At 52.1% G+C, this 21,287-nt stretch overlaps 2 long non-coding RNA genes and 1 other non-coding gene across 3 annotated transcripts in view; 2 read left to right on the forward strand and 1 right to left on the reverse strand.

Moving 5' to 3' along the window:
• The window catches only part of LOC134808941 (uncharacterized), a 42,868-nt gene extending 40,847 nt beyond the window's left edge, over positions 1-2,021 (reverse strand). Inside the window, exon 1 of the long non-coding RNA XR_010153211.1 lies at positions 1,685-2,021. This is a non-coding gene — a long non-coding RNA (uncharacterized LOC134808941). The remainder of the gene's footprint in view (positions 1-1,684) is intronic.
• On the forward strand, positions 1,747-13,819 carry LOC134808940 (uncharacterized). The gene is made up of 2 exons (XR_010153210.1): positions 1,747-2,034; positions 11,863-13,819. It is a non-coding gene; the product is annotated as an uncharacterized LOC134808940 (long non-coding RNA).
• A 2,248-nt stretch (positions 13,820-16,067) lies between these two features.
• On the forward strand, positions 16,068-16,136 carry MIR196A-1 (microRNA mir-196a-1). Its single transcript, NR_035702.1, has one exon. It is a non-coding gene; the product is annotated as a microRNA mir-196a-1 (primary transcript).
• Positions 16,137-21,287: the final 5,151 nt, after the last annotated feature.

Here is a 21,287-nt window from a genome sequence, read left to right on the forward strand (position 1 = left end):
AAGCTCAACAGAACCTGCAAATGAGAGGAGGCTGCAGAAGCAAAGCATAAGAAGACATATCATGGCTAGGAGCCGTGGCTCACACCTCTAATCCCAGCACTTTGGGAGGCTGAGGCAAGCGGATCACCTGACGTCAGGAGCCGAGACCAGCCTGGCCAACATGGTGAAAACCCGTCTCTACTAAAACTACACAAATTAGCTGGGCGTGGTGGCACACACCTGTGGTCCCAGCTACTCGGGAGGCTGAAGTGGGAGAATCGCTTGAACTCAAGAGGCGGAGGTTGCAGTGAGCCGAGATTGCACCATTGCACTCCAGCCTGGGTGACAGATCAAGACTTCATCTCAAAAAAAAAAGACACATCAATCCTAAATCTAAATGTGGTACACACCTAGGAAGACACATCAACCTTAAATGTGGTACACACCTAATAACAGAGCTTCAAAAATATATGAAGCACCGAAAATGATAGAATTGAAAGGAGAAATGGACAAATCCACAATTATAGTAAGATATTTCAACAGTTCTCACTTGGTAAAATCACTTGTAAAATCACTCTGCCCATTTTACAGAGGAAAAAACTGAGGCCTAAAAGGAGAAGGGGTGGGGGCTGAAGTCAGTGGCAGAGCCAGGCTTAGGACACAGAGCTCAGGCACACCTCTACATGCCCCCTGGACAACCACCTGCAGGAAGGGACTGGATTGTGAGGGGGTGTCCCCAGTCCCATGCAGGTTGAGGAGGAAGCAAGGTCTCAGGGCTGAGGTCAGGCAGGGGGGCCACTCCTTAGAGACCAGACAGCCAGGAATGCCACTGTTTGTCGTAGTTTCACTGATTTTAAGGAGGTTAAACCTCTATTTGGGTCTCAGAAATAAAGAGAAGAGCCTGCAATTCCAGGATAGCACGCTAACGAAGGGCCAAAACGCAAAGGCGTCCTGAGGGCTAAGATGGAAAGTGAAACTTTCAAGCTCCTTCTCTAACCTTGGCCAAGGTCGTTCCCTCTGGGTTCATAGAATAGGCAGGAACCCATGTAAGGCACAGGGAACAGAAGAAAGGAGGCAGGTAGAGGGACAACCTTCAGCCTGGTGCAGCCATCCCGGTGGAACAACCCCAGGCAGGAGCCGCTCGGTGTCCGAGGATGGCGGGAAGTCGCTGGGCTGCGGCTGGGGCGGGAGGTGGGCGGAGGAGGGTCCGGCGCTCTCTTTCTCCGGATTCGGAGCCCTAAGTGTGGATCAGTCGCCTCCCGCCCAGGGTGTGAGCGCCCCCTCCCCTTCTCAGCCTCCTTCGGCCTCGCCCCTCCCTCTCACATTTCCAACTCCCAAGGATATCTTGTCTTTTGCTTCAGACGCCTATGGCTTCTTTCAGCCCCTGGGACTCAGCTTTCTCCTCTACCTCTTTTGTCTATTTGTGCATTTGATGTTTCTCTGGGCGCGTCCTTGGATCTGCTTCTCTCTTGCCTTTTATATTGTCATATTCTCATATTCTCTCTCTCTCTCTCCCTCCCTCCCTCCCTACCTCCCTCTCTCCCTCCCTCTCTCCCTCTCTGCCTCTCTCCCTCTCTCTCTCTTCTCCCTCTCTCTCTCTTCTCTCTCTCTCTCTCTTCTCTCTCTCTCTGCTCTCTCCGGCCATCTGGGCGCTGCTCCTCCGCGCCTCTGGCCTCCCCGCGGCGCGCCAGGCCCATCTCCTCACCAGCCGCTCTGGGATCCGACGGCGCCGTGGGTGGGGGCAGGTGAGAAGGCCGAGCCCCGCCCGGGCGGAGGCAGGAAGCGCTCGCGCCAATCCCCCTCCCGGACCCTGTCCTCGCCCGCCACTCACCGGCGCCAGGGGAACGCAGGAGCGTGAGCCCCTTCGCGCCCCCAGCGCCGTCGGCGTCGCTGCCCCAGACACAGACACTGCCTCGAGAGGCCTCACAGAGGCGGGGGCAGAAGGCGGCGACCCGGAGCCGCCACATCCCCCGCCTTGGGCGCCGTCACAGTCCCCAGACGCCCTGGACTCCTGCAGTCTACGAAGACGCGCGGCGGACGGCGTGGTTCCGAGAGGTAGGTGAGGAGGCGGGCGCAGCCCTTCCTCTCGCAGCTGGGGACTGCGGCGTGAAAGGCCCCCCTCCAAGCTGGGCAGCCCCGTGGCCCGAGCTTTCAGGACCAACCGCCCGTGGCAGGCGTGGGCTTCCCGGGGCCACCGGCTTAACCTTGATCTCCAGACCGAGGCAGCTTCCCGGGTAGGGCCTCGGGGCGCACCCGAAAACGCCTTGGCCTCCCTGTCCGCTCGCACCCGACCCTACCTCTCCAAGAGGTGTGTGTGTGGGGAAAGGGGGTCGCCTCCCCTCGTTCTACCGGAAACCCTGGCTCCCCAGAGCCGAGTGCTCAGTGCCCCGCCCAGCCTGAGGCCCTGCGTCCTGGGCCTCCTGCTCACAACCCCGGATTCCAGGCGGATGCCGTGAGAGAGGCAAGGGCCAGACGCCCTGAGCAGCCTTGGGGGTGAGGAATCGCTTGGGATGGAAGAAGGGCCACTTTTCCTAACGGAAATTAGAAATTGGCCTGGAACTCTTGGTCTAGACAGAAGCCCCCAGGTTCCCAAGGTGCAGAATCAGCTCTCCCGCGCGCTGTCTCTCTAGCTGCCTCCTGGCGTGGAGGGGGCAGAATACTTGGGGGAGTCTCTTGCTTTGGCTTTTGGGGGCCGCATAGGTTTTCTTCCCCTCTGGACTGTGAGCAGCCTCCTGCCTGAGAGAGCGTGTATCTGAATCTAAGGAATGCCAGGAGACGCCATCTTATTTGAAACCCACACTCACAAAAACGGGGCATGTGCATTTTTGTGGAGAGACCTGTTGTTTATGGGAGTGGGCAGAGGGCATCCAAAGGATTTCAAACTGTATGGACTGACTCATGGGTCAATACAAAAATTATTCGCCTTTGAAAAGGCATGTAAAGAAAAGCAAGCATAAAGGGGTGTGCATCGTGCATCGTGGGTATTGTGGAGTCTGAGAGGAATTAGTAACTCGCCGGAGTCGGCTAGGAATCTTATATGACAGCAACTGTGCCTCTCGGAGTAGTCAAGCACCGTTTAAAGATTGAGGATTTATACAGACATGCGAAAGAGACGTGAAATTATGTGCTCCCAACTGTGCTCAATAATAAAGGCAGTAGAAGGGAAATTCATATTTTCATCTATATGCCTCCCCCCTCCCAAAGTAGAACATTGCATGGTATATTTCACATAGTCCACATACCAGAGGCGGAATGTGCAACTGACTGCCCAGGACTGTGCTTTCCAGTACAAATGGAAGCACAAAGATGCCTAATGGAGAAGAGTTAAGTGAAAGTTCTCTTTTCTCAGTGCACTTCCCTAACCCTTTGAGGAAGCAAGTCTGGGGGGCCTTTCCTGATAGGATCTTCCCTCCAAATCCCTTTTGGAGCTGGAGCTCCTCTCTTTCCCTAAAGTCTGGCGCACTTGGCTCCAAGTCCCCATTTCTCCAGTCCAGAAGGGATGAAGCCTCCTCCACCCCAAACATATAGCCTTTGGCTCGCCGGGAGGAGAATTGCTCACCTTCTGCGGTGGTTTAGAACACCACCCTACACAGGGATACACATACACAGTGCCCCAGAGGAAATGCAAAGAAAGGTTTTGCTAGTCCAAGCAAGGTGTTGTGGGAGACCTCAGAGACCCTTAGAAAGAGCCTCACTCCCCACACTGCAACTTGAAAGACCCAGGACATCCCTCCCACCCCCAGGACAGACAGGGTTCTCACCAGCTGGGAACGCACAGAGCCCGTGACAACAGGAGGATCTGTTGGGCTGGGAACTTCACATCCCACCCACCCTGCCTCCAACTTCTTTTTTTTTCTGGCCAGATTAAAAGTCAAGCTTAAAGTGCTGTTGGGTTAGAGAGTTTCATTGTTTTAGTCTGTTGGTTTCTCTCCCTCATTTTCTTCTCCCTCATCTCCCTTTTACTCCCTGGTTTTGCCCATTTTTTTTCTCTCTCTCCACACAGAAAATCTGTGAATTTTCTGGGCTTGAACGGAAGGAATGAGGAGGGAAAGGAGGGAATATTTGACCTATCCAGGCAGCACTCAGAGCTGTAATTGACATCAAGTCATCCTAGTAGACCTTGTCCTCACAGGCTTAGAGGATATTTGATTCCAGAATCCCCCACCAGCACCCCAAGATCCAGTGGTACCTCCTTCCTCCTTGGGGCTTCTGTAGTTTTCAAAAATGGGAGAAATCAAAAATGCCATCATTATTCCAGTGACCGGGTGTGGAGGGAGTCTGCAGTTTGGCCAGAGGCCTGGTCTCAGAGAAAGGAGTCCTGAGGGCTGGGGGGTTGGGGCAAGGCCTAGGGCCAACTTGGTTCTGACCCTGCCTGCCAGTAGAGAATCTTGGGCTCTTCACCAAGTAAAGGCAAGATCAAGGGACTGGAGGTCTGAGTCCCTCTCTTGCCTAACTGCCCCAAGGGCCCCAGAAACTACTCTGGGCCAAAAATCAGTAATAGTTGAAAGAAAGAAACAAATACTGAAAACACCCAGATTTATAATCTGCTTAGACACCCAAACTCATCCTTAAAGCAGTAAATAAAATTTATCTCCTTGACTGCCTTGCAACTTTCCACTCAGTTTGGCAATGTGTAGATGGGGTCAGCTTGAGTTTCAGAGCTTGGGGGTCCAGCACTAAATGTCTAGAGAGCTAGATCTGGGGCCTCTCACCCCCTTTCCTCATATACCTCCTCTTGCTTCCTTCCCCTCCCAAGGCTTCTCAGAAAGTGACAGCTGACTTCCTTTTAGAACTGTGAAATCCCACAATTTCAGAGGATTTCAAATTCCTTGAACTTCAGGTTGAGAGCTATTTGGATTAATCAGAGAAGTCTGTGTCTGGAAAATGATGCCAGATTTAGCCAGAAAACTAAAAGACCAAATGCTTTACTTTTTTTTTCCTTTGTCTGATCTCAGTGCTTATCAGGTCAACCTTCACCTTTAAAAACACCCTGGTGGCAGTATTTCTTTGCCATCACTGTCTGTAAAGCAAAGGGCAAAAGCATCTCAGGGCTTTTAGTTGGGCCGGGAATTCAAATGTCTCCTTTCTCAAGAAGATGCCAAAGTGGCCACCCTCAGCCCACTTTCCGTCCTTACCTCCTCTGCCCTTTCCCCAGCTGCAGTTATAGGAATAATGGCCTTTAACTTGCAGAGATCATTAAGGCCAAAGCCCTCACTCCTTCCCATCTCTCCTCTTGGGGCCGTCTGAGTCGCTTCCTCCACGACCCTCCTCTTTTGAAGCACTCCCTAGTACTGTTAAAGGCCGAATTTCGGCTGGAGCGAAGATGGGGGCTCAGTCCAAAATAACCTAGATATTAAGTAATAGTAATGATTTTTTAAAAGGTAACTATGAACTCTCAAGCCTCGACCACCCAGTAAAGTTCCTCCTTAAATTGTTGCCGGCCCTGGGTGCAGACACGCAAGGACTGGCCAGAACGCGAGAAACTTCTTCAAGGAGAGAGAAGTCAGTGCCCAAATTCCTCATGCTTTAAAGCAATATAAGAGGAGAGAGTCCAAATTTTTACTCGTTAAACCTCCTCTTACCTCTTCCTCAGGTCTGTTCACTCCTTGGTCCAGGGACCGGAGCTCCTGGGCTTCGAGGTGAACCAGAGGGAACGTGGCTCCCCGCAGCAACCTTTTCGCTTCAGGGCTCCTCCTGGGGGCTGAGTGGTCCCCTTTGCTTTGCTATTCCCGCTGCGGCTCCTGAGGGGACAGCTCCGTGGGACCAGGTCTCTCAGGGGGTGGAGGGTCGCGGAAGTCGTGACCAGGAGTTGGAGACCGCTGCGTCCCTCCGCTGCGGACCTGCCTGGGACTGCGTGGAATGGACCAAGTCCTCCGTCTAGGATTCCCTAGTGCTCGACGGCGCGCACTCCGCAGTGCTCCGATGGAGATCTGCACCTGTGTCCCGGGGCTGGCCGCAGAGTGAAGATCTCCGTCCACGCTGCTGACCGGCTCGGCAACTGCCTCCCTGCTGTGAGCAGGAGAACAGGAAGTCTGCCCGACAGGGAGGTGGCCGGGCGGGAGCGGCAGAGTCGGCGTTGAGAGGAGGGTCAGCTGCACCTCGGGATTCCGCGCGCCTTCAACTCCCTCTTGCGGACAGCCCAGCCGCGGGTTGGCGCCGCAGTGATGGAACCTGGGGAGGGTCTAGCTTAGAGTCCCAGCAGTCCGGAGGAGGGGACCAGAGCAGAGGATTAGGAACGGGGCTTTCATATCCAGCCTAGGCGCCCAGAAGCGGCACTTAAGGGGCGAAGGGAGGCCGCAATTACAAAGGTGCGCCCTCCGACGCCTCAACGTCAAGGGCCTGTAGATTCACAACCTCCTCTGTCGGGGATGGGGGAAGATGAGGTGGGATAGGGAGGCTATGTCCAGCCACCAGCGCAGGGAGTGGCTCTAAACGCTGACCCAACGCCTCGCCCCAAGCGGGATCTTGGCGCGCGGATAGACCGAGCCCGGGGTGGGGCGCCATGCCGGGCTCCCTCGCCCTTACCGAGTGAGCATCTTCTTCCCAATTTGCTGCTCAGAGAGGGAGTGGGTCCTAGTCTCTGGATCTCAGCGCTCACGACTACCTCGCTGCTCCTAACGAACGGTTCATCTGCTCTCTCCTGGCCGCCTGCGCCAGCGCCGCTCACCCACTTTTCCAGCCCTGGATCTCCTCTCCCCGGATGCGTCCTTCCTTCCCACAATTAACAAATGATCTAGCGAAACCCCGCCAGGTCCCCGGCAGAGAAGCACCTCCATCCGCCCTAACCAACCAATTAATCAGATCATTAAGGAGCCTGAGGAGTTGTAATTGGGTGGTTTGGGACGAGGGAGCGCTGAGGAGGTCATTAACCTCCCCGTAAAGATGGGGAACGGAGACGCGCCTGGCCGCCTCTGCCGCCCCTGCCGCCCCTGTGGGCTCTTCTTAGCACGCGGGTTTTGGCCACTCCACCTGCCTGCTGCGCTCCAGTTCCCGCCTCCAGTCCAGCTATTTCACTTCTCTCTTTGTCATTCTCCGTCTTTTCTCTGGCAACCGTCCAGGGCCCCTTTCTTTGTGCCTACTTCTGTCTACCTGTCCAGCTGCCTCTTGCACCCTTTTGGTGGCCCAGCGGCCAAGAAAACTCAAAGGTCATGGCTGTTGGCCACCGCTGATGATCTCTGGGCTCCCGGGTCTCAGACAATTCCTCAGGGCTGGCTGGAAATGGTGGGAGCTGGAGATTTGGACACTATACCCATTCCCCAAGAGAAGGGCATTTGCAAAGGGGAAGTGTTTCCTGAAACGTTCAATTCTCTTTCGGTATGAGATAGCTTTGGACAAGGTGACAAATGGTGGAAGGTCCAGGCCCCAGTGGATAAAAGCTCCATATTAATTTAATTAGAGACACAGAGACCTTGCATACTCCTTGTCTGCACAGGCAAATATGGAGGAGGTAGTGATTGGGTGTTGTGGCCTGACTGGTCTCAGTCTAAGAGTCCCCAGCACCTGTGACCTGGTTCCTGGTGTTCCAAGAAGTCCAGGTGACAGTATCTGTTCAACCTTGTGGAACAATAAATTGTTTGTCCTTTTAATTTGTCTTGTCAGATCCCCAAGTATATTACAATGCCTCCCTCTGCATTACATTTTTGGTTGGTTGTGTAAGAATGGTGGATGAGAGGTTCTTAACATTTTGGGGGCCACTCCCTGATATGATAATTTAAATTTTGATGAACAATATTAATTCCCCTCTACCCAGAAAAAAAATGTGCGTATGTAGTACTCACCAAATCCCACAATTTCAGAGAGTTTCAGACTCCTCAGACACCAAGTTAACAACTACAATTTGGATAGATCAAAGGAGCTGGTGTCTGGGAAATGCCGAGGCCAAATATAGTCAGTTTACGTAGGTCTTCACCCTTTCTCTTGGCTGACATCTCCATTTTGCCAGGCCACCCTTCACCTGTAAAAACACTCCGGTGGCAGTGTCCTCTCCCCACCATTATCTGTAGGGTCTGGGCTCCCAGTGGGAGTCAGTCTTTCCTTCCCAGCAGCTGGGAGCCTGAGAACGTGGGAAGAGCTTTGCTGGGGAAAGCTGATCTTAGACTGGCCAGCAGTTGGACCAGCAATGGAAGGAAATCAGGCTTAAGCAGCTTCCCAGGGACTAAAAACCATACCAGAACTCCTGGAAGGGAAGACTATCTGGAAACAGCCTCCTAACTAAAGCTGCCTATAAGTCAAGCAAATGGGGACTGGGCAATAGAATGTTCCTTTGTGTCCCTTATTGACTCACTTATTCCATTTCCTCAGGGACCCAGCTCTACTTGGGGCTGATTTAGCCAAGGTTAGAGGCTGGGGAATACCAAATTCTGAACTTAAAGGGGAAGGATTTTCTCCCTAATATTTTAGTAATCTTGTTTGTAAGAGATAAACAGCATGTGACCCCTGACTATCCTGGGGGACCTCCTAATTACGCCCAGCCTCTTGTGTTGTGGCCTGTTTAGACACAGAGTGTAAAGAAGGACTTAGCTCTTCTTTCCCGGCCTATTAAGTTTCCTGGCCATCTCCCCACATGTGTGAATTGACCAAGCTAGATCTCCCAGGAGAAAAATCAGGCTTCTTTGGGGTCTGGGAAGTAAAGAAACTTCCTTTTTCAAGGACTATGTTAAGACAAATTAGGAGAACTGGAAATTATCTGGCTAATTGTACCCTCCCCCTCCATACATACTTACACTCCAAACCCAAGCCCTCCTGGCTGCTCCTCAACTGTCTATACATTTCAAACAAATGTGACTTGGCACAGGAAAGACTCCAACTCATTTCTAGTTGCCCCTCTCTGTGCTGCACAACCACCACCCACCTGCCCAGCAGTTCGAGGCTGTGACAAGAAGCCAATGTTTGGCTAATAGTATTCAGACCCCTGCCTGAAAATACAAAGAAAAAAATAAACAGTTCTCTTCTTGGGACAGCTTAAACTGGATAATCTTGGCTGTGAAAACCTGACCTAAATGCTTTTCATCAGAGCAGAAGAAATATATGCTCATTTGCTCCCTACTTTACTAATTAAAGAAAGCTAATTGGTGTTCTCAGAAACTTCCAACTGAGGGTCAGGAGCCTCTAGCCATCTCTTTGCCTGCCCCACCCCTCCCTGCACTGGGCCATCTGCACCATGGAGTTGGCCTTTTTCTGATAGACAATTAGAAGGGGGTGCTCCCGACCTTCTGGCTCCGCCCCTGCACTAGGACTTTGACCCTGAAAAGGCAGTGCTGCTATTGGCCAGAAGTTCTTGCCCAGCAGGCTTGTCTCCCTTCTTGTGTCCTGGACTTGTTTCTAGGAGCCAAGACCTCTTGCTGGCTGCTACATCAGCACTGCCAACTGGTGGGGTGCAGCCCTGCTGAAGCCCCAGAGCTCAGCCCAGTGCTGGGCACATAGTAGGCGCTCAGGAAATGATTGCTGAATGTGGAATGAAAGTCCCCAGCAGGCAAAAGGCTGTGACTTCTGTTAGTGGGGCGGTGGTCCTCTGGGGCGAGTGTATGGAGAACTTCAAGGCCTCCTCCTGGCTGCCCAGGAAGTAGGTAAGACCTGATTTTTGTCAAGCGTTTCTTAGATGTTTTGTTTAATTCCAGCTTCCTGGCCCCCTATTTCTTGTCTACCCATTTTCTAAGGCAGGACCGTGCTCACCACAGCAAAGGGAAATAACTCCTTGAAAAGCCAAAGGAATACAAGCCACCACTTCTCAGACCTTTCCCCTATGAGATCCAGATACTACAGGCTAAAGGGAGTTTGAGCCTGAAATGAGCCAGATAATTGCCCCAATTCTCTGTACCTTATTGAAGAGGTAGTTACAGGCCAAGGGGTCCAAGGGGCCTCACTTTTATAGACATTGCTCTAAGTCAAAAGAATACATTATACATATACAGCTGAGACACACACCCTCTGTCCTAGGCTGGCTCTCTGTGAACAAAGCAGGTTTCCTCCTTGCCACTCACCCCCACCCCCCATACCACTTTCCCCCTCCTCTTTTCTCTTCTTCCTCCTCCTTATTATTAATAGTTACTATTTACTAAATGCTGCCTGTGCACCTGGTATTGTGCTAAATGCTAGACACATAGTACATCATAGTACATTAATTAATCCTTACATCAACTTTAAGAGTTAAGACACCAGATTTTACAGATGCAGATACTAAGAGTTACTTTTCAAGCATGAAACACGTGTGTGTGTGTGTGTGTATGTGTGTATGTGAGAGAGAGAGAGAGAGAGAGATACGGGCAGATCTGAGTGCTCAAGTGTTATAAAGATAGAAATAAAGAAAATTGAGAATGCGGAGATCTTAAAGTTTTGAAATATAGATGCTTTAATAGGATGCAGATAATTCCTCCTGCCCTAAAGTGAACAAAGAAGTGAGGCAATTAACTGGCTAATTCCAAGACCCAAATGCTTTCCCTTGAAATGGGCAGATAATGAGGCTGACAGTATGTTCGCAGTTGAATTTGCCTGATGTTGCTCCATTTTTTCCCTAACTTTAGCGAATCCATTGGGCAATCACAGTGAGATGCACAGACATCACCCCAGACGTGCACATATTCACACACACTCACACACAGGAATGCTGACACACACAGACCCGACTTTATTCTGCCTCTACAGTCTTTTATGACTCAGCCTCCAGAATGAAAATAGGGGTTGGAGCGAAATAATGTGTCCGAGGGTGCAGCTGCTCCAGATGTGCGCTGGGTAATTAGGCATCCTCAAGAGTTCCTGCCCGGCTGGGAAATGCACCTCTTGTGGGACTGTAGACTCCAGCAGGCGCCCCATCATAGTCTACCCCATAGTAGGTGCCTGTCCTTTGCTGCCTGGTCCCAGCAGCCTGTCCCTCCTCTTCTTGCCTTCCTCCTCCGCAGGTGATTCTCTGGCTCCTCTGTTTTAGGAATAACTTTGCAGAAATGTCTCTCAGAGGGCTCTGCAGTATAAAATGGCATCTCTGCCAAAGGGGAAGGGGAAGAGGGACCCTGGTTTCTCCTATCCTGCTCTTCCTAGGCCCTGGACGTTTCTGAGGGGCTCATTCCAGAACAAGACCTCTCTTTCCTTGCTCCACAAGAATTTAACAAAGAGGCCCTATTTGGGCCAAGAAGGAGAGTGGCCTGACTGGCCCTAACCCGCCTCGTTTGGGGGCTGTGGAGCAGTCCTGCTGCTGGCAGCTTCTCTTAGTTGTTGAGTCTCTTTCACAAAGCGTTCACACTTCACAACTTCCCTTTCCAGTAGGTCTTCATCTGGGCACCTCGGGGCCTAAGGCACTTGGCCAGGGTCATGCAGCTAGGGAGGTCATAAGCGAGGAGTTGGCATTTCTTGGAAGAGAGGGGGCTGGATTTGCCCTGGCTTTGAATCCTGGCCTGGCTGTCCCTATATCCGCCTCTAGTTTTCTTATGGGCCTCCCCAAATTTGAAACCCAAGAAACGCCAAACTTCCAACATAGAAAACACCAAAAAGCTGCCTTTCTGGAGATGAATTTTGCTTACAAGAAAGACACGTTTGGAGGGGGTGAATGGTCGTGGTAATTTGGGGTAAAGAACATTCCACTTGGAATAGAGGGCTCCTCCTCCAGCCCTGCTTCACCACTTTTAATAGCTGCTCTGATCTTGGGCTAATCACTTAATTCCTTCGGACCTCAGTGTCTTCTTTTGCAAGCTGGGGGAGGGGTTTAAAGATGCTGGCGCTGCCCTCTAGCCGGCTGCTGGGGAGATCAAAGGAGATTCGGGCTGTGGAAGGCTCCCTAGCGTCGGAGATGGAGTTAGGAGGTAAGGGCCAGGGGGTGGGAGCGGATGGGGCCTTGATTAGCTGTGGATTTCTGTCCCAGCGCACTCATTTAACCGTGTTTCTCTTGGTTGGCAGAGGGCGCCAAAGGCGACGTGCCGGCGGCCAGCTCCAGGCCGAGCCCCGAGCGCCTGCAGGAACAGGCCCCTTCACCCGGCGCGGGACGCAGAGCTGCGAGAGAATCTTGTTCAGCGCGGACTCAACGCCAGGGCGCCGCCTAGAGGTTGGTCTCTGTCTCGGCCTCACCCGCCGGGAGACCACAGAGCTGCTTCCCCAGCCGCCCGCCGCCGGAAATTGGAAAAAAAAAAAAAAAAATCCAGCTGGGGTCTAGGAACTCGGCTTCTGGCACCTCTGAATTCTCCGAGACTGTCTCCTCCCTCCCCGCCCGTAATGAACCCTGTGAAGGGAGACAGGCCAGGAAGTCCCAGAAATATTTATTCTTGTGACTCTCACAAAATGGAAAAGGGTCTCAATTTTTGTTTCTTTAAGGATCTTGTGTTCTGCGTCTGTGTCTACACTGCCTCCTCTCACCAACCAAATTGTCTAGCCCCCCTCCAGTTACGCTAGAACTCTGCTTTATCTTCAAGGAAGAAAGGGAGTGGGGAGAAGTTACCTCTAAACCCTCCAGCATGGCCATCAATTTTCTGAATAATTTGGAGGTCAACATGCTTTTGGAAAAGTGTTTGGAAAACGTTTGGGGGTGAAAAGAAATGTTGCCTAACTGGCCTTTACTCACGGAATGACCATCATCTCAGCTAGTTAGTGTATGAGCGGCACCAGCACCCCGGCCATGGGTGTCTGTGCTGAGCCTCTGAAAGTTGACTTATCCTTTGGGGAGCCCTCGGAAAGACACAGCTGGTATCTATGGGAATGGCTTTGGGGTGTCCTTTGGCACCATACAGATAATTTTGTTTTTTTAATTGGAATCCATGGCCTGGGTTCTTGGGATGGGGGTGGGGGAAGCCACAAAGCCCCTGGAAATGTATGCAAAACATATGGGTGTGCAGGTGCATCATCCTAAGGCTATGGCCTCTTCAGTTTTTCCAAAAAGTCTAAGACTATAAAAGGTTTCCATCTCCTTTTCTCAGCCAGGGAGCCACAGAGACCCAGGCCAGCAGTAGGCTGGGAGCCAGCACACCGGCCCCCACCAGGTGTCCGGTAGGGGATGGGTAATAACACTCTTGAATGGTCTGGAAACTGCTGGCCCCTCAGTCCTGCCGTCCTCCCAGAGGGAAATCCTAATAGAAGAAGTGACAGCCAGTAGCTGCCATCTCAGTATTTTGAATGAAAATATAACATGATAAAGAGCAAATGAGGGAGGCTGGAGGGGCCTCCCCATGCAAATCCTGGAATATGAATGTTGGCCAGAAATAAGATACTTCCTGCCCTCCAGCTGTTAAAGAGCTCCCCAATTCCTCCCTTTTGGTGCTAGGAAGGGGCCAGAGGGCACTGCCCCCAGACCACCACCCACCTCTGGAGAGCTGGGGCAGAGTGGGACTGCCTGCAGCAGAGTTAACCCTTCAGAAAATTCAAAACCTATACTGCCTAGTATTTTCCCTGCCCGTTTATTTTTTAATCAGATTTTTAAAATATCCAGCAGCACTTTGGTGCCTTTTCTTGGGGTTGGGGAGTGGGGTTATCTATGTGTGTATCTATGGGAAGGTGGGTGCCTTCAGTGCACTAAACCCCCTCTTGGGCCTGCAGCTGGACCTCACTCCTGTACCTGAACACTCTGCCTGAGCCTGAGCTAATCTTAGCCATCCATTGTGTCTCAAAACTGTTTTGGAGGTGAATAACTGTGAGGCGGGATGGAGAACCTTTTGCTCTCCCATCCAGAAGGGCACCTAACCAGGCCCCTGGAGCAGACAAAAGGAGCAGGAAGTCAATCACTTCGATCCCAGTTCTCTGAAGCCTAAGATGAAAACGGATTTTCCTTCGTTTTGGTTCGGAGGCCTAGTAGAGAATTTGGATTCCACCAAGTTCTCTTTTTTCAAAAAAAGTAAACGGTCCAGAGCAGACAAAAACTGTGGAAACTTGAGGCCTGGGTAGTAGTGGTTTTGTTTGATTTTGAGGCTTTAAAGAGATAAGGAGACGGCGGTGGAGCTCCGCCACGCCGCGTGGCTCTCACTTCCACGCCGAGGAAGACCGACCGGCCCCTAGGTTTATCCTCTGGGAGCCCCCGGCCCAATCAGCCCCCTTCAGGCCTTGGGAGTCACCCCGAGTCTTATCTTCTGTCCCCTTCCAGCAAGTACCCGGCAATAAACGGGCAGGGCTGGGCAAAGGTCTGGCCGCTAGAAATGGAAAAGGAAAGAGAAAAGTAAAGTTAAACAAAAAACAAAAACAAAAAACCCTTGGGTCGGGCGCGGTGGCTTACGCCTGTAATCCCAGCACTTTGGGAGGCCGAGGAGGGTGGATCATGAGGTCAGGAGTTCAAGATCAGCTTGGCCAATATTGTGAAACCCCGTCTCTACTAAAAATACAAAAATTAGCCGGGCGTGGTGGCGGGCGCCTGTAGTTCCAGCTACTCGGGAGGCTGAGGCAGGAGAATCGCTTGAACCGGGAGGCGGAGGTTGCAGTGAGCCGAGATCGCGCCACTGCACTCCAGCCTGGGTGACACAGCAGGACTCTGTCAAAAAAAAAAGAAAAAAGAAAAAACCCGCTTTCAGCGGAAAGATGCAAAAAATGGAGGCCACCGGGCGTGGTTGGGAGAGCCTGGGCTTTCGCAAGGAAGCGCCAGGGAGCCCAGTTCTGCTCTAGCGAGAAGCAGGGAGCCTCATCCCAAGCCCGGCGGGCCGAGCCGATCATAGGGTCTGCGCGGGGCTCTGTGGATTTTCCGTGTAGGCGGCGGCTTCCAGTCTCTGCCGGGCGCGGGCTGGGTCAGCGCCGACTCCTCCGAGAGAAGAGCGCGCCTGGCGGCCGGTTCGGCGGAGGCCAAGTCCCGGGGGCTGGGGCTGCTTCTCTCCACGCGGACAAAGTGTGCGGGCAAAGAAAGGGGCCGAGGCGGGTGCTTCTGCCGCTCGTAAATTTGTTTCCCCTTCCTTTTAATCCGCCCCCGGACGTCTTTCTTTTCAGGACAGGAGGGGATGTAAACCGTTTGAAGTTCATCAACACGGTGAAGTTTTATTGTATTTCCGGTCCCCAAGATTTATACCCGGAGGGGGGAGCGGGCGGCCAGGCGGACTCCCTCGCTACCTCGGACTTCCCTGCCGGACACGTGGCCACTCGGACCCTCGCTTCTGGGCGAGGGCGGGAGGGAGCCTGGACTGGGCCGCGGCCGCTGGCTCGGCACCTTCCGACGGCCGCGCACTGCCGGCACCGCCGCCGCCCAGGTAAGTCCGCCGCCGCCCTCGGCCTGCACAGCTGCGTTTTTGCGATGGGTGCGGGTGTGAGCGTGAGCACCTGTGAGCAGGCGGGTGTCTGGAGAGGCAGAGGTGAGGAGCGGGCACGTTAGGGGGCCAAGGACCCAGACCGAAGGTCAGGAAGGAGGAAGCAAATTTGTTCTCTGTGTCCCAATCCCAGTCCTTAGCCTCTCAGTCCTTATTCTGCGAAGATTCGGAATGAATTGTCTTACCTGGGGCAGCTCGGCCTCTGCAGAGCCAGGGCCCTGGGACATTTTGGGCAGGGTGCCTTCACAGCAACTGTTCAGATTAACCGGCTTTCCCCTCCAAATCCCATTCTTCCTCTGTTTGTTCCCTAGAATAACCGAAACTTTCTGACACTCTGCTTTTCCACCTTTCTCTCTGTCACTTTCTTTCTCAGCACTCTTTTGCCTCACTCTCCTGTCTGAGCCCCAATCTCAAAGCTGGGGGGTGTGTAGGACTTGAAGATCTGGCCTCTCAGAGCTACACTGGGAGGCTGGGTGACCTGGAATACAGGGGCTAGCAGGGTGCTGAGTATAGATGCACCTTCGTATCTGTTTGAAGTTGAGAATTCTTTTTATCTGTGGAGACCTCCAGCTGGGCTGAGAGGCAGAGACTGAGCAGGTATATCAAAGAGGCCCTGCCCAGGCTTGTGCCTGTGTCTAGGGTCTTCTTCTCTAGCCAGGGCTCCTGGAAGGGAGCAAATGTCTCTGGAATCTGAGCTATCAGGACCGGCTCCAAAATGGTTTTGCCTAGAGTCCTGGGTTCAGTTCTTTCGATGTGTTGTTTAGTAGCAACTGGGTTCTTCTGTTGGGGAAGAGGTGGAGGAAAATGAAGTTAAGCCGCTTTTTGGCCCACAAAAAATGGCCACAGGGTTTGCCCCCAGTGAGCTCTTGACCTAGAGCTTGAATTGGAACTGCTGAGTGAATTAGGTAGTTTCATGTTGTTGGGCCTGGGTTTCTGAACACAACAACATTAAACCACCCGATTCACGGCAGTTACTGCTCCTCGCTTAGCTGGAGGAGTTGGGGGAGGGGAGCAGAATCAGGACTGGAAGATCAACCTTGCAAAATGGGGAAGAGGTTTGAGGTCCTTCATCCAGGAGCAACAAGGATGTTCCCCCAGAGAAGAGATCTGGGAAGTGTCTTCCCACTTCTGAATTTTGTGTGTGTGTGTGTTAGGAGGGGAAGGGGGATGAGGAGCAGTCAACTCTCCCGAGGCACCTCCCTGGCCCTGTTGGGCTGTTCAGCCCAACCCAAAGATGGCAGTCAGAGCTCCAAGCTTCCAGCCTTAGGGTCTCTGAGCTCTCACCTACATCCAGAACTTTCCAGAGAAACTCTCCCCAACTTCACAAATATTTGATTTCAAAAGAAATGCAGGGGGTTCTTGAGGTTTTTGTAACTCTTTGCGGGCTGGTGCTCCACCTCAGCAGGAAGCTTCAGGTCCTTGAAGAGGGCTCAGTAGGTCTCATTCTGAAAGGCAAACACTGAGAGCTCTTGCAATCTCAGCCTAAAGCCCTCAGGGTCCTGTCGAGGGCCCCCTGTGGGACCAGACCTACAGAAGTAGGTCCGAAAAGTCCTTCCTTTCCTAATCCCTCCGTTGACTTTTTCCTCCCCACCCACCCCAGTGGCCAAAGGCTTCCCACTGGCCTTGGGCTGGGCTCGGGGTACACATAGGTCCTGAGTGCCACCTCCTTGGAGAGGGGCCTGACTTGCAAGCTAATGGGGAGCCCAGGTTGTTGGACAATTCAACCCCGACTGATGCAGTGACAAGGGATGAAACCAGGGGTTGGGCAGGGCAAGACTCTGATACCCTCTCTGACCTCGGTCCTCTTAAGGCTGTTGGCCCTGTGCCCAGGAAAGGAATAACTAGAAGTGCTGGTGGAAGAAGGGGGACTTTCCAAAGCATAAGCTAACTTTTGTTCCCAAACCTTCCCCCCGCTGCTTGAGGCAGAGGAAATGTGCAAAGGGGCCCGGGAAAGAGGCCCGACCGGATGGGGCTTCGGCGCCAGGCTGACTTGGAGGGCCAGGGGGTCTCTGAACAAGGGGCTTCTGCTAGAGCAGAGGGGCATTAGGGAGACCCACCCCTAGCCTAGGGGAAATGGAGCCTTCAACCCACTGTCCTGATAAGCAAAGGCTAACAACTCTGTCCCTTGACAGTTTCTCATCCTCTGGTCTGGGTGGAGATGGCCTGGCGCGTCCCTGCGGCCTTATCTCACTTCTCCCTGGGCCTCTCACAAACCTGCCCAGTCACTCAGAGCCTGACTGTCTTCCATCCCTGGTGTCCCTTGGCCACCCCCTCCCAGGAAAAGTGCTGTAAAAAGAAAAAAGGAGAATGTTAGAGAGAAGGAGGAAATAAAGTCTTTGGAAAGCAGAGTTTTACAACAGCCACAGGTTTTATGGAAGCAATTTCGTAATAACCTTCTACCTGCTCGCCTCCTTTCCGCCTGCCTGCCGCCCACCCCGTTTGGCCTCCTGGATGCCCCCTCCCAAGGAGTCAGCCACCCCCATCGCCTTGGATATCCTTGATGGCTGAGAGTTGGTAAGAAGATTCCTGAGGTCGGCTTGGGCCACTGACCTCTCAGTCCTTCCTTTCACCTCTGACATCCTGGGAGGGAGGTTTGGCAGAAGATTTCATTACTTCACAATTAAGATCCCCACTTGGGGGGTGTGGAAGCACCGAGATTTGAACCCGAGTATGCAGATTCGATGTGATACCTGTTTTGGAGGCCGTTTTGCATAAAGGGTAAGGATTTTGGGATCTTGTGTCCTTTCCCACTGGGGCAAGTGTCCTCATGCCTCACTCTTTCCCAGAGTGGGTCTGGACTGTGATCTTGAGTCTGAAGAGATACCTCTGGTGCTTGGGGACATAGATTTGGGGACTTTTCTAATTTTGTTGTACACAGCAGTGCTTTTGCTTGACCTCCACAGTCACTTTCACACTCGGCTCATCTCTGTCCACCTCTGCTTCATAATTCTGTGAGACACATGTGCTTATAAGTAACTGTGCCTCCACCCCCGCGCTCATCGCTATCATGAAATAGGCATCACACAATGCACACCGTCCCTGCGGTCTTGGGTAAGAAACACAGTAAAGGATTTTATGGTCAAACAAAGCAGTCACAAAATTTCATAACCTCTTCTGGGCCACTTTGAAGCATTTATTTTACCTTCCAGAGAAACATTTTGGAAAGAAGTTGTCGTAGAATCAATGTAGTGTTAAGTCATATGCACTTGTTTGAGGATACGCTGTATATTTTGCTTGAATATCAAGTCAAGGGACAGATTTTCAAGTGCGACATCTGAATTAGCTAATATTTTATAGCCATAATTCAAGTACACAAATACCCAAGCTTTTGCCTTTTCCATAGGTGTGTGATGGTTATAAAAATGTACACACAACCTTTTGGGTAACTGATCTTCTTACACGAGCAGAATCAGAAACCTCCATCACTCACAGAGGTTATGCATGCATCCACATATGCACGATTACATCCTGCATACACGAACGCCCAAGCACAGCAAGTTTCATAGTTGGGCAGATTTATTTATTACATATTCTATATACAGTATAGAGCAGAGTGCATTTGCACACTGGGTTCCCCATACAGAAATATTGATTTGAAATATACATATAGGACACACACATCTATTTACATAAAACACGCGTAAATTTCAGCTAAGCTTATTAATTAAAAACAAACTATTTTTCCCCATTCTCACTTATTGTTTTTCTTTCTTCTCCCATTTCCTTCCCTTCCTCTAGATTTTCTCTCTCTTCTTACTGACAAGGACCCTTCCAAAAGTCACCCCCACAGCATAGGCACTCACCGGCTGGTCGGCCTCTGCTCTTCAAACCTCGGCCTCGCTGTTGGCTGCTCTGGGCCCCAGTGTGGCCAGGAGCTGCGCTTTTTTCCCTGCTTGCCCTTCTCCAAGCTACCAGCTACTGGCCCCAGCTGTGTTCAGGCGAGGCTCCAGTGCAGGGAATGGCAAAAGGCTGCAAGGGAAGGCAGGGTTTTCCTTCTTTCTGTTTAGGATTGGGGGTGGGGTATGGAGCAGTTTTGCTCTCTTAGGATAAGGTGACCCCCACTGAAGCAACCCCTTTACTAAGTGTCTTTGGAAGCTGGGCTCCAGGAGCCACAATCCTGTTTGCTATCCTCCTTCATAGTGGGTACCATTGTCTGGGGAGAAAACAAGGCTTTTTTGGTGGGAGGGAGTCCACAGTCTCTCAGCTGACCCTTTAATCATTTGCCTGAGCTGGAGTTGAACTCCAGTTTGGGGCAGCAGTGCTTTCCAGAAAGCTTGGCTGGGATGGGACTCCTTGCTTGGTGCATTTACCTGGACGGCAAAGAGCTGGGATGCAGACTACAGGGCTTAGGGGCCAGTTCATTCTCTTTCCTCTGGAGTCATTGCTCCCTGAGAAGACCAAGACCTCCAAAACCTGTCATTTTAAAATTGTCTCCACTCTCCAGCTTCTTCATGAGCAAAGGCTAAGTTCCGATCTCAGAAAAGAGGCCTAAGTCCCCTTCTCACCCAGCACTCAGGAGCCACCAGGGAATAAAGGGCAACTCCTCAGACAGACAGCAACCCACAAACCCAAATCTTGTCTGCCGGGAGAACTCACCCTTGTAGAACACAAGCCATCAGCCCAAGTGTTCTTCTTCCTCTAACTTCCTCCCTAAACTGAGTGGTCCTCTTGACTCCTCTCTTGTTGCAGAGAGGCAGCTGCAAAGTCAGGGCAGGAGAGGGAAGGGGAACCAGGAAGACGGCAGTCAGAGCGCAGTGCCTGCTTTGCTTGGGTCTTAAGGACAGCCCAGCGCTGTGACTTTTCAATAAATAAAAAAACCCCAGTCCATAGTACACATGTCCTTTTAGGCCCTAATTTATATACTACAGAAATCATATACTCAGCCCACCATGCTTCATAACACCATTATTTATGGCGGGGGAGGGAATCTTTTTTCCTGAAGAGTGTATTTATGACAGGTAAAGCCAACAGCAGACTTCACAGGGCTGGCAAATTGAGAACAGGTGCTTTGCCTTAACTGTGATTCATTCGCTCAGTGCCCAGCTTTTTCGCTGGTGAGTCCGGGGAGCTCCCTCGACTTTCCCAAGCGTCCAACCTCTGCTTGGAAGAATTTGCATCGGATTTTTGTTTCCCCACTTGGGTCCTATGGAAAAGGCAGACCTTCATGCTGTTTGGTTACGGATCTGCTGGGCTGTCACCCTCGGAGAGCAGGGGTGGGAAAGGAGGGGGCCAGTTGGGCGCCGGCATTGATCTTTAAAAAATCATTTTGAAATCGCCATAATGTGAAGAAATATGGCGCTTCACCCTCGTATTTCACGTGTAATGACACGAGATGGCTTCATTTGGAAAGACAAGCGGGTGGGAGTGTGTGCCTGTGTGGGAGGTGATCCGCAGCCTTCTACAAGGCAGAGGGGTAGGTGGCCAAAAAGATACGGCCTCAAGTTAGAGTGGCCCCGCTTTTGCTAAAAGGACCGGACTGAGGGCAGCCTGCCTTATTAGGACTCAGAGTCAGAGAGTTGCCGAGAAATCCACCCCAATCTACCCCTGAGCCTAACCAGAGGAGAACTGGGTCTGTCCAGGGGTCACACCTCCCCAAGTGCCAGGAGAGGCGACTGCAACCCGGGCAGAAGCTGAGGAGCAGGGGCTGGGAGAGGAGCGAGGAAGCCAGTCGGTGGGCCCCGGGGGAGTCCCTGCGCAGGGCCACAGAATAGATATATATAAAAAGGGCCATCTGGAAGCTCCAATGAAGGGGTCTGCAGGGGGTAAGGCAGTGAGGGGAAGAGACTGACCATGGGCTCGCTGTCCACACTGGCCCCTATATCGGTGTTTGGAAATCTCCAGAGCAGGAGCCTCGGGTGAGAGGAGTAGTACAGGAGGGCTGAAAACTCAGCCCAGGCTCCTTCCTCTTTGGATGGAAGGGGAGATAACTTGGGACCCCTTCCCTTGCTGACTGGGGATCCTTTCCCAGGCCTCTGCTCTGGTCACACCTCAGGAAAGTGGCCTTAACCCTTTCTCCTATTTAGCTTCCTCATCAGGGCAAATTTAGGGGCCTGGGTGGTTATTCAGTGGAGAAAAGGAGAAATGGCTTCCCTCACCCCCCCCCCCCACGTCACCACC

This window comes from Pan troglodytes, chromosome 19 (assembly GCF_028858775.2).
Source record: "Pan troglodytes isolate AG18354 chromosome 19, NHGRI_mPanTro3-v2.0_pri, whole genome shotgun sequence".
In the NCBI taxonomy this organism is placed as follows: domain Eukaryota; kingdom Metazoa; phylum Chordata; class Mammalia; order Primates; family Hominidae; genus Pan; species Pan troglodytes.